This window comes from Erinaceus europaeus, chromosome 22, assembly GCF_950295315.1.
Source record: "Erinaceus europaeus chromosome 22, mEriEur2.1, whole genome shotgun sequence".
Lineage (NCBI taxonomy): Eukaryota > Metazoa > Chordata > Mammalia > Eulipotyphla > Erinaceidae > Erinaceus > Erinaceus europaeus.
In genome coordinates this window covers 11,519,404-11,532,033 of record NC_080183.1, presented here as the reverse complement: position 1 = coordinate 11,532,033, position 12,630 = coordinate 11,519,404, and the positions used below count along the sequence as shown (strand labels likewise).

At 50.5% G+C, this 12,630-nt stretch overlaps 1 protein-coding gene across 4 annotated transcripts in view; it reads left to right on the top strand.

Moving 5' to 3' along the window:
- The first annotated feature begins 8,301 nt into the window (after positions 1-8,301).
- Positions 8,302-12,630, top strand: part of FLRT2 (fibronectin leucine rich transmembrane protein 2) — a 111,159-nt gene continuing 106,830 nt past the window's right edge. For 2 of the 4 annotated variants that reach the window (XM_060181253.1, XM_060181255.1), the window contains exon 1: positions 11,662-12,176. The gene's annotated coding sequence lies outside the window, so the exon portion shown is untranslated. Of the gene's footprint in view, positions 8,956-9,657; positions 9,871-11,661; positions 12,177-12,630 lie in introns of those variants that run through there. The other 2 variants (XM_060181254.1, XM_060181257.1) reach the window with 2 other exon arrangements.

The following is a 12,630-nucleotide window of genomic DNA, read 5'->3' as shown; positions in this document are numbered from 1 at the left end:
TTACAAAACTTTCAGAATGTTATTTCTGACCATTCAAAGTTTTTTTAATTGAAAATTAAAGAATTTTTAATTTCTTTAAAATTTTTAAAAGTTTTTAAATTTTTTTTAAATTAAAAAATTATTTTAATTTATTCATTGGATAGAGACAGCCAGAAATCAAGAAGAAAGGACTAATGACAGAGAGAGAAACAGAGTGACACCCGCAATACTGCTTCACCACTCGAAAAGCTTTCCTCCTGCAGGTAGGGACAGGGGGCTCGAACCCAGGTTCTTGAACACTGTAATGTGCTCAAGCAGGTTCACCACCACCTGGACCCCTCATTCAAAGTGTGCACCTTATTAATTGCATTCACCTTCATCTCTGAATTTGGCTGTAAATGGGTGATGTGTGGGGGCTTTCCAGGTCCAGTAGAGCTAGTCACATGTCTTCGCTTCCTCATTCTATCAAAAGTGTCCATGGATTGACAAACAAGGTCTTCTTAGATAGAAAAAGAAGGAGGAAGAGAAGGAGGAGGAGGAAAGGGGGGAGGAGGAATAGGAGAAAAAAGAAGAAAGAAGAAAGAAGGGGAGGAGGTTAAGAGGAGAAGGAATACAGCCCACAGGGTCTGGGGTAGATACCATAATGTCTATGCAAAGACACTGTCAAAACTGAGGCCCTGAATTCCCAGGTTCAAACCCTCACACCACCAAATGCCAGAGTTTAGCAGTGCTTTGGTTAAGGAAAAAAAAAAAATGCAAACTTGATTTTATCACATCTGGTAAGGTGGAAATATGAACTTAGAAAGCCAATTTGAGAGGGTCCAGGCACATGTTACAGTGCACAAGGACCCAGGTTCGAGCCCCCAGCCCCCACCTGCAGGGGGAAAGCTTCACAAGTGGTGAAGCAGTGCTACAGGTGTCTCTCTGTCTCTCACCCTCTCTATCTCCCCTTTCCCTCTCGACTTCTGTCTCTAGCAAATAAATAAATAAAGATAATAAAAAAATTTAAAAAAAGAAAGCCAATTAGAGTATCCTTTTTACAACTGAGAGCACCTTTGCTAATTGTCCTGAAGCTCACCATATCCTATGATATTTGCACTTTGTTGAAGGTAAATGCAGATCATTTTTCCAAGGAAACTGTCATAAATAGCACATCATGAGACATGTAATGGCCTTACTTCATTTTTATCTCCATGTTTGCTTAGCGTATATACTTGCAGGGAATCCTAGGAAAATGATATATTCATCTGGTTCGAACATTACAATGGAAACCGAGGAGAAACACCTTTGATGATTTTGCTTATTTATTTCCTAATTGCTCACAGCTCTGGTGCTGTCATCATTTGAGAAGAGAAAGACTCTTGATCTGTGCTCTTTGATGGACAAGATGTTGTCTTTATTTTTTTTTCCCCATTGGCAACTGATACCCTGTCTGACTTTCTTCTTAACCCGTCTGTCGTATGCTTTCTTGTTTTGCCAGAAAGGAGAAAAATTTGACATACTCACAAAATGATATTTTCATTGCCTTAACTGGAAACAGCCAAAAAGAAAATTCCTAACTGATGTAGATTTGAAAGACTTCAACTGTTCAAAGGATATGTTAAAATAATTTATAATTGTATTATCAAAGAGAGTTTTAAAAAATCAGGTTTCCTTAAGCCATAGTAAATAAACTTATCACAGGTCGTAAGAATAGAAGAAACTTAGGTAGATTGAAGATGAGAGCTTAATTTAGAAAGATCAATTTGTTATTCATTGTGATTCATAGAACTTTGTTTTGGAGGGAGTCAAGAAGTAGCGCAGCGGGTTAAGCGCACGTGGCACAAAGAGCAAGGACCTGAGGAAGGATCCCGGTTTGAGCCCCCGGCTCCCCACCTGCAGGGGAGTCACTTCACAGGCGGTGAAGCAGGTCTGCAGGTGTCTGTCTGTCTCTCCCCCTCTCTGTCTTCCCCTTCTCTCTCCTATCCAACAATAATGACATCACTAGCAACAATAATAACTACAACAAGGGCACCAAAAGGGAATAAATAAATATTTTTTTAAAATCTTTTTAAAAAGAGGGTCCTGGGGTATTTCGTATTCATGAGAGGAATAAGCAGTCATCTCTCCACTGTGTGCTAATCATGGATTTCCCAGCTATGATGTGTGCCTTAGACAAGTTTGTTCATCTGCTGGACTTACCCATGCTTGGTAATCATGCTTTGATCACCTATAAAAATAAAAAAGTAAAACCAATGCGTATAGATGGGTAATTGTACTTTAAGGGAGATTAAGTGAACATCATATTGGAAAAATTCATGAAAGTCAGAGAGGTGTTCGCCTCTCCAGAGGCCTCCCCCACTAGGGAAAGATAGAAACAGGTTGGGGGTTTGACCTACCAAAGTTCATGGCCATCAGAGAAGCAATTACAGAAGCCAGAACTCCCACCTATTGTACCCCCAAAATAATTTGGGTCCATACTCCCAGTGGAGGAGAAATAATAAGAGGAAGATGACCACAGGACTCTGAACTCAAATCCATCAGGACCCAGAGAGAGATGAAAAAGGGAGGGGCATTTAAACAAAGAAAAAAACAGGACCATGGTGGAGGGGGGAATGGGCAAATATAGAGAGACAAATGCAGAAATAATAGTCAACCCATTTTTTCCCATCTTTTTATTATTATTATTGATTTAATAATGATCGACTCCCACCACCAGAGTTCCGTATGCCATCCCTTCTTTTGAAAGCTTTCTTAGTCTTTATCCCTCTGGGAATATGAATCCAGGGTCATGATGGGGTGCAGAAGGTGGAAGGTCTGGCTTCTGTAATTGCTTCCCCTCTGGATATGGGCTTTGGCAGGTGGATCCATACTCCCAGCCTGTTTCTGTCTTTCCCTAGTGGGGCGGGGCACTAGAGAGGTCCAGAACACACTGGTGAGGTTCCTCTGCCCAGGGAAGTCAGGTCAGTGTCCTGGTAGCATCTGCAGCTTGGTGGCTGTGGCTTGGTGGATTCCTGGAGTGATCCTAGTCTTACTGTGTTGTTGATTCTCAGGTGATCCTCTTTGCTATTCTTAGTTGAGTCAGGAGAGCAAAACAGCAGCTGCTACTTTTTAGCCAAGCCTCCGGAAGTCCCCGAATCAACAACCTTTTGTTTTAGTTGGAGATTCCAAAGGTCAAAAGCTTGGGAGGAATCAATAGTTAACCCATTATCTGCAACCTTAAGAAAACTGCTGTAAGCTACAATGGAGGGAGTGGGGGTACGGAACTCTGATGGCAGGAATGGGCTGGAGTTGTGCCCCTGTTATTTTTTTTAAAAAGACTTTTATTCATGAGAAGTGATGAGAGAGAGAGAAAGAGAGAGAGAGAGAGAGAGAGAGAACCAGACATCACTTTGTTACATGTGCTGCTGGAGATTGAACTCAGCACCTCATGCTTGAGAGTCCAATGCCTTATCCACTGTGCTACCTGTTATTTTGTAATTGTGTAAATCAAGATTAAAAAAAAAAAAAAAGACTGTTAGGCCAGTCTTCTCTCTATATCCAGGAGAGAATGTCTAAGTAGTGATTCAGCTCAGCCAATTGCAGAAAGAACCAGACGGATGATTTCCTTCCAATGCCATACATGAGGAAAACAAGCTTTAGAGTAATATTTTTATTCCCTTTCCAAATCAAATAAATTCAACAAAGTCAATGAAAAAAGTGAGAGAGGTTATGGATATCATCAAAGGAAATTTAGAATCCCAAGTCGACTGACACAGTAACAAGCATTTTAAATGAAACAGCAATTTTAGCAACCAGTCAAGAAGAGAAAAAAAGAGTTAGGTTAGGTTTAGGGAACTGTAAAATCAGGAGCGATTGGCAATGACTTCGGTCTAAGTATCCAAGAGAAGATAATCGGGGAACAGTCTTAAGAATGTAGAATGTACCAAGAGTTTCCTAAGAGGATCTGATGTTTGGGATGTTTCTTCTTCTGCTAGCATTTGCTATCTTCCTTAGCCAGTCAACAGCGTCAGGTTGAGCCTGATGTCAAGTTTCGAGACCTCCTTGGAATCTGGAGAGGTGGCAGTCATTGACTATGTGGGTCATAGTCTGTCTGTAGCCGCAGGGGCAGTTCGGGTCGTCTCTGACTCCCCAGCGATGGAACATAGCGGCTCACCGGCCATGGCCTGTTCCATAGCGATTGAGGAGGGCCCGATCATAACTGCTAGCAGGGGTCTGTGATGAGGTGTTTTTTCTTGACCTCAGCTGACTGCCAGCTCTGTTTCCAAGAGTCTGGAACAGAGAAGTTCAGTGTAGGCGTAGGGGACCAGATTGGGTGACGAGACGTCAAGTGTTGGACAGGGTGGGCGAAGATATCCGCGTATATTGGCAGGTCCGGTCGAGCGTAGACGTGGGAAATGAACTTAGATGATGCCACATCCCGACAAATATCTGGCGGGGCGATGTTGCTGAGAACTGGCAGCCATGGGACCGGGGTGGAACGGATGGTTCCAGAAATGATCCTCATGGAGGAATATAATTTGGCATCAACCAAGTGGACATGGGGGCTACGGAACCATCCTGGGGCACAGTATTCTGCAGTGGAATAGCATAATGCCAGAGAGGATGATCGCAGTGTGGAAGCGCTCGCGCCCCATGAGGAGCTGGCCAGTCTTGCAATGATGTGATTCCTCGCGCCCACCTTTGCTGCAGTTTTTATGAGATGTTCGTGAAATGACAGAGTGCGATCGAGAGTAACTGAGTCATGGTAAGTCTTTGTCTTTCTCAGTGTGGAGCTTCAAATTAATCAGGGTGGGCTGCAAGTCACAATGCATTCCTCCAGAGTAGATTAAGGAAAAGGAGAGATAACTAAGATGGAGAAAACCCAGCACACAGCACCTTAAGGAGGAGGAACATCTTGCCGGGACTGTTTTCTAGCTTGGTGTGATGTACACCATCTATCTCCCTGGTGTTGGTTCCCCAAAGCTACAACTGAAGTCTAATCAAGCCAAATATGAAACACTAAGAAACTGTCACAGAAAACAGGATAAAGGGTGACTACAAGCAATGTGATGTTCTAGGTGGTATCTTGACACAGGGAAGGAGCATGTGTGGAGGGGAAAAAAGAGAAGGAATGTGAGTAGGGCTTAGCTAATAATGGTATGGCAGTGTTAATTTCCTGGCTTTGATACACATTCCGACGAATAGTTTGATCAGAAGATGACTGATAGAATTTTCCTGTATTTCTAAGGCTGAAACTGTGTCAATAACAGCGACTAAAAGTTCAGAACACCTTTCACATAAATTGATTTATGGTGTGACGTTATTGTAAGGTGTTATGGAGCTGAGATTAAAAAAAACAAAATAAAAAAATAAGTAAAAAATGTGTGTCTGAGTCTTGTATGTTTTATTCTTTCATCCAATATTAGAAAGGCAGGTGGGACCAGGCAGTGACACACCTGATTAAACACACACATTACAGTGCACAAGGACCCTGGTTCAAGTCCCTGGTCCCTGACTACAGGGGGCAAGTTTCATAACTGCTATAGGTGTCTCTCTTTCCCTCTCCATCTCCCCCACTCCTCTCAATTTCTCTCTGTATCTGTACAATAATAAAGAAATAAATTAAAAAAAAAAAGAAAGGCATGCCAATGTATGTGTGCAGATGGAGGGATCTAAGAAAGCAGTCAATTTTCAAGTGAAAATCGCACTGAGGGTTGAGGTACAAAGAATATTTAATGAGGGGGTCCGGTGGTAGCCCAGTGGGTTAAGCGCACATAGTGTGAAGCACAAGGACTGGAGTAAGGATCCGGGTTCCAGTAAGGATGTGGCTCCCACCTGCAGGGGGGTCAATTCACAAGAGGTGAAGCAGGTCTGCAGGTGTCTATCTTTGTCTCCCCCTCTTTGTCTTCCCCTCCTCTCTCCATTTCTCTTTTTCCTACCTAACAATGACAACATCAATAACAACAGTAATAATAACTACAACAATAAAAAGTAATAACATATATTTAAAAATTTTAAATTGATTTTCCCTTTTGTTGCCCCTATTTTTTTTTATTGTTGTTGTTATTGATGTCATCATTGTTAGATATGACAGAGAGAAATGGAGAGAGGAGGGGAAGACAGAGGGGGAGAGAAAGAGAGACACCTGCAGACCTGCTTCACTGCCTGTGAAGCGCCCCCCCTGCAGGTGGGGACCTGGGGTTCAAATCTGGAAAAAAAAAATAAGATTTAATGAGCTGTCTTTTTATTTATTTTTTTAAAGTTCAAGGTTGTGCTTTTTAAAAATTTCTCTTCTCTACACATAGTTTTTACTGAGTTTTTCAACAGTGTAACCTAATGATTGTGTCAATAGGGTTGTGAGTTCGCCAAAGCACTTTGGAACCTCTGCGAAACACTTTGTATTCTTCTGTGTCCCATAGACCTGCCTTCCCATTATTAAGACAGACTCTTACAATCCATATGCCAGACATGCGCTATTGCGAGTCTATTAATACAATTGGTGTCATCCTTTTTTCTGAATGAGTGTTTTCTTGTCTTGGTTACAATAACAGTGTCATGTGTCTGTAGGGTGGAGACCCCCCATATGACGCAACTTCCCCGTAGTCAGAAACAGTGTTCGTCTACAACACAAATTTTGTGCATCTTTGGTCACTACTTCCTCTTCCCATTTTGTTCCATTCATTTCCCTAGAGTTGGGGGTCAGAAAGGGAAACCTGGATGCTGTCTTGAAGATATAATGATTGTATTATGTCAGATCAAGGTTTCAAAAAAAAAACAACAAAACAATCTCTGTGAATTCTTATATTCTTTTACACATGCTAAACATGCTAAGATAGAGGCTTGAATGTAGAAAAAAAACAAAAAAACAAAACTGAGCCAAAATGTGGGCTTCTCTATTGACTGCAGCCTAAAGAGCTATTCCTATGCTTTGCTGCCACCTTGGCAAGCCAGAAGGATTTACAACGGAATTCAGCACTAGGAACTGGGCACTGCCCCTGTGGGTTGGCATTGCTTGGGGAGCCTTTTAAAAGGGTGGTTACGGAGTCCCACTGGTTTGGGAAAGAGAAATGAGAACATCTTTCGGGTGAAAAGACGTTCTCCTTTATTGTTATTATTTCATATTATTGTTGTTCTAGTTTCTTGGTTGGCTTGAGATTCACTTGTTACCCTCTGAGCTATTTCTAAAGACAGGGGGTTACTTATTTCTTTAGTCCGGATTGAAGACTCAGAGGCAAGGAATTGGGTGAAGATGGGTGCGTTGACGCTTGCTTTTGGCTGTAACGGTGACCCTGGAGAGCCTCTCCCTGTCAGTTTTCGCGTTCCTTCCTTCTTCCTTCTGCTACCACAAGATGACTCCTTTGCAACTCCGGTGAACTTCTCGGGGAGCTGTTCACCAAATGCAAAACAAAAGCGTGTGGGTGGCCTATGTGGGGGAGCGATTGTTGCGTCCTTTACAGCTTCCCAAGGCGCTGAGGAGATACTGAGGATAAAAAATATCGAGGCGCTGGAAGCTGACCTGGTGCTTGCAGTGTTGGTATTCGGTGATATTTTCTGCCTAGTCATCTTCATTGTATGGTTCCCCGGTTTATTCCATTCTAAGATTCAGCGCCCCCCACCCCCAGCCGCAGCACCCCTCCCATATAACCATTCCCATCACAAGGTCCCTCACCGCCGCCCCCATCTTCCGGCGCCTCCTTATTTCAATGTGTGGTCATTTGACTTATGTGGGCACTGGGTCTGAGGGTGGGAGGCAGCTTTTCTCGTGGTTGCATTAAAATCTGGTGCGCGGGGGCGGGGGGAGGATGGTGCCCTCCACAATTTGTCTCGTACACGCAGAGACATTTACGAGTTACAACCCTCGGAGAGCTCCAAGCCTTCAAAGCACCACTGGCAAAGGAAATCCTATGGGGTGGAGTGAGGGGTTTGGGCAGGGGGAGGGAAGGAGAAAGAAAGGAATAAAACCCAACTTCGCTGGCAACTTCAATCAATCTGTAACTGCAGGCAGGGAGAGAGAGAGAAGAGAAGAGAGGAGAGGAGAGGAGAGGAGAGGAGAGGAGAGGAGAGGAGAGGAGAGGGGAGAGGAGAGGGGGAGAGAGAGAGAGAAGAGGAGAGGGAGAAGAGAAGAGGGGAGAGGAGAGGGAGAGAGAGCGAAGGGAGAGGGAGAGAGAGAGAAAGAGGAGAGGAGAGGAGAGAAGAGGAGAGGAGAGGAGAGGGGAGGAGAGAGAGGGAGAGGAAGGGGGAGAGGGAGAGGGAAGAGGGAGAGAGGGGAGAGGGAGAGAGGGAGAGAGAGAGGGAGAGGGAGAGAGAGGGGGAGAGGGGGAGAGGGGAGAGAGGGAGAGAGAGAGAAAGGGAGAGAGAGAGAGGGAGAGAGGGATTGATTCCGTGGTTGTATCTGGTCTGGATGCAACGCCAGGGCTCCTTCCCGGGCCTGGGCCTGGGCTGGCGGGGTGCCTCGCCTGCGCCCCCACAGCAGCACGCCCCCTGGACATGCAAGTGAACAGCCCCCCCTCCCCTCCCGCCCCCGCCGCCGCCGCCGCCGCCTGCGGTTTCCTAGCGGATCCCAGCTCCTCCGGAGAGAGTGAGGAGCGCACAGGGTTAAATCAGTCCCCTCCCTCCCGGATTGGAGAGGAGGGAGCCCAGGGGGAGCGGGGAGAGCGGCGCACAGTTCCAGGCTGGGCTACCTTGGACTTAGTTGCACGTTCGAAACCTGCAGCGGTCACTTGCGAGCTGGGCATCCTCCCGGCCCATCTCCGCACCCAGGTGGGGTGCGTCCCCAACCTTCGGCCTGGCGTGTCCGGGGTGTCCAGCCGCGGCCGGGGGGCAGCTCCCCGCGAGTCTCCGCGTGCACTGAGCTCCCGGGGGCCTCAAGGATGGGCAGGAGGGACCTCGGCGGTGACCCCTAAAACAATACCATGCCCGGGGAGCCCCGCTGCTGCCGCGCCAGCTGCTTCCTTTTCCACCTCCCAGACCCAGTGGGGTTTGGATGAGCCGACGCCGAGCGGCCGCCTCCGCCAGGTAACGGGGCTCAGCTGCGGGGCACGCGGGCTGGGGGTGGGGGGCTCGGCTGGCCGGGGGGCGCACGGGGGAAGAGGTGCCTGAACTATCTGGGGGCGGTCTTCCGGGTCGAATTCAAGCTTCACCTTTCTGCACAAGAGAAAATAGGCTCTTTTAGCTCTCCGTAGTCTTTTTTATATTTATCTAGGGTTTTTTTTTTTTTTGGGGGGGGGCATCTATTTGCAAGTAGAGCCCACTGCCTCTGCGGGGTATTGCAACTGAGCTCCTTGCTTGTTTTTAATTTTTAATTTTGCTAGCCCACTGGCTGGGTCGATCCTACAAATGGAGGTTTTTAGAGCCACGAGCTTGCCTGAGTCCAGCTTCTCACTTTCTCAGCACCAATGTGTTAACTTTGGGGAATAGCAGACCCCCCCCCACACACACACCCCTTTTCAACCTCCCAGCCTTGAGCCTCTCCGTCTGCTGTTAATGCCATCAGCGTTATTATCGAGTGGTTAAGTCTAAAGCCACCAGCACGCCCCTCTGCCCACAATCGGGATTAATGGGGAGGGGGGGCGCTAGGAAGTTGGGACGACTGCACGATCCTTTTCCCCGGTCCGGGCGGGCCGTCTCCCCCCCATGCAGGGCTCTCTCCAGCTCGGCCCGTCCCCAGTGGCCGGGGGGGCCTGGGAGGGTACTGAGCCCCGGATCGCCCGCGTCAGTGGCGCGCAGGCTGGGGAGATGAAGGCGCGGGCGCCCCAAGCTGTGCGGGGCTGCAGAGAGGGGGCGCCACGGCGACCTGGAGGACCCAGCGCGACCCCGGGAGCGCGGTCACTTCTCATTCGCGATCAAGTCCATGATCAAGGTTGCCGTTGAGGTCGGGACACCAGTCCCGGGTGCGGGAGAAGGAAGTACCCATAGGAGGGGAGTAGAGAGGTGATTGCTGAGGGCCAGCCTGGCACTTGGTGATGGATGAGAAACTCCTGGGGAGCTCGGAGTTCAAGGCTGCAGGCGGCGGCTGGTGCAGACGGCCGCCAGGGCTCCTGGTGTCGCAGGCGCGTTGCTTCTGGAACCTCCCAGCAAGATGGCACTGGCTGGCTGTCCCGGCGATCAGCTCCTCAGCCTCGCCCTCTCCTCCCCCGCGTCTCTATTAGTCACACGGCGAGGTGTTTTTTTTTTGGGGGGGGTGGTGGTGGTAGTGGTGGTGGTGGTTTATAATTTCTCTTTACCCCGTTAGCTTTGCACAGTGTCACCCGAGTGGGTGGTGGGTGCGTGTACCCGCGTGTGCCCAGGTGTGCCCTCCCGCGCCAGGGCGCGCATCCCTGGGGACCGGTGCGGGGCTGGGACGCAGGAGGCGATCGGGCGTGTCTCCAAGTCGGCTCAGAGCGACTCGGGCAATCGAAGACTCGGGGGTGGCAGACACGACAGGGATGGGAGGGAAATCAAAACAATTGGAGACGTGGTGCCAAGTGACTCAGGCTTTGAACTGAGAGCGAGGAAGGCAGGCGCGCCGGAAACCCTCCCCGGCCGCAGAGGGCACCGCCCCTGCCCTGGGCCGGGGTCTGACGGCCCCACGAATCCCCGGAGAGCCGCCGGGTCCCGAGCTGGTTTCCGCCGCCGCCAGCTCCCCAGGCCCCGCGGAGCGCGCGTCCTGGCGCAAATCCCCGCGCCTGGTGCGAGCTCTTTCTCCCTCTTCTGTCCACATCCAACCTCGCTCCAGACTTGTGAAAACACGACAGCAACTTACTTACTGGAGGCCGGACGAGAGGCAGGGAAAGAAGAGGAGGAAATCAAAATCAGATTTTAAAAAAAAATGTGCACCTGGTTCTTTGGCTTTCTCTTTCTTTCTTTCTTTCTTTCTTTCTTTCTTTCTTTCTTTCTTTCTTTCTTTCTTTCTTTCTTAAAAATAAATCTTTAACCTTGACTAACGAAATGGCCGAGTACAAACGGTGTCTGTATACAAATCAGGCTACTTCAGCTGTCATGCCCCTTTCCCTTCTCTCTCTAGCTCTCTCTCTGCCGCGGAATTGGGTCGTCCCTTGTCATTTCTGGGCAAAGTGATCAGGGCTTCTGCCAGCGGCCGGGACGAAGCGGGAGGGGAGGGTGTGTGTGTGTGTGGTGGGGTGGGGAGATGCTTAAAACAATCAAAAATGTAAACTTTGGCTGATTCCCTCGATGCCGGTTATCCGAGAGGTCCGGGATCTGAGGACTGGGAACTAGTGATGGGGGTCCGTCCGGGGAAGGGAAGGGGCAAATCGCTAAGCTCGCCCGTACTTGCAATAACGCCATCTTGGTGGAGAGAGGTTCCCGTTTCACCCTCTAATCTCCCTTTTCCATCATTTCTCAGCTTCGGAGTGATGGACCCAGGGGTGGGTGTGGAGGTGCAAAGCCTGCAGGGCGAGGGAGGGGGGGGGCGTGCGTTTCCGGTGGCGGAACTGTGGCTCTGGTCTTGAGAGCTGGGGGTGTGTGAGTGTGGAATTGGGGAGGAGGAGGAGGAGGAAGCGGGGTCCGGGGGTTGGGGGGTGGTGCCCCGCCCAGATCTCCCGCCGCTCTCCTCGGGAACGACAGGGTTAAAAGCCGCCCAGTCTGACTTTGCCTCTTGGAGAGCTTAGGGTTGCAGCCGCGCCTCCCCAGCGTTCTTCAAACCAGAAATGTGGGAGGGCCTGCGGGTGGGAGGGAAAGAGAGAGAGGGAGAGAGAGAGAGAGAGAGAGAGAGAGAGAGAGAGAAAGGGAGAGGGCGCGGGGAGGGGAGCGCGCCAGAGCGCGGGAGGGACGCGGGGGAGCCGGAGCGCGGAGGCCGTCCCGGCCGATCGGTTCCTGGAAGCGTCTCCCGGGGTGTCGCGGGGGCCGGGTGGGGGCCGCGGCCGTGCGGTGGCGGCCGCCTGGGGACCCGCGCCAAGCACAGTCCCGGCCGGGCTCCGCGCGTCGTTCGTCCGCTGTGCCGAGCCGGGGGACCCTGGCATGCCCGAGCCCCGCGGGCGGGGGTGGCGGGGGCCGGCGGGGGACCATGCGGCCGCCGCCCCGTAGCGGAGCCCGGCCAGCGCGCGCGGGGCGAGCGGGACCCCGGCTGCCGGCAGGATCGCGCCGCTCTCGGGCTCCGCTCCCCGCCGCCGCCTCCCCCCGCGCCCGGCCCCGCCAGCCGCCCCCGGGACCCCGCGGAAGTTTGCAGCTGCCGACCGTCGCGGCGCGCAGCCGGATCGCAGCCCGGGCCGCGGGGAGCCCTCGGGAAAGCAGCCGCTCAGGTAACGCGCCCCCCACCTCCATCGCCCACCGCCCGCAGCCCACCGCCCACCGCCCGCGGGATCGGAGCCCCGAAGTGGCGGGGCTGAGCTCTCGGGGTCCCGGGGGGTGGGCGCCGGGCTGGGAGGCCGATCTCCCCGCTCCCCAGCATCCTCCCCACCCCCCTAACACACACCCCGGGGGTGGGGGTGAAACCTTCTTCTTCTTCTTAAAAAAGAAAATAGAAAAAAAAAATCAGAATGTGGATCCAGGGACTTTTGCTGTTCTCACTCCGGGTTGAAAGATGCGAGGATTCCTTTCACTGCTACCTTCTCACCCTTCTGTAGCGCCTATTAAAAATGATCTGAGACCCCCCTCCTACACACACACACACATACACACACACACACACACACACACACACACACACACACACACACACACACACACTCTTCCATCAGCCCACCCTGCATAGCT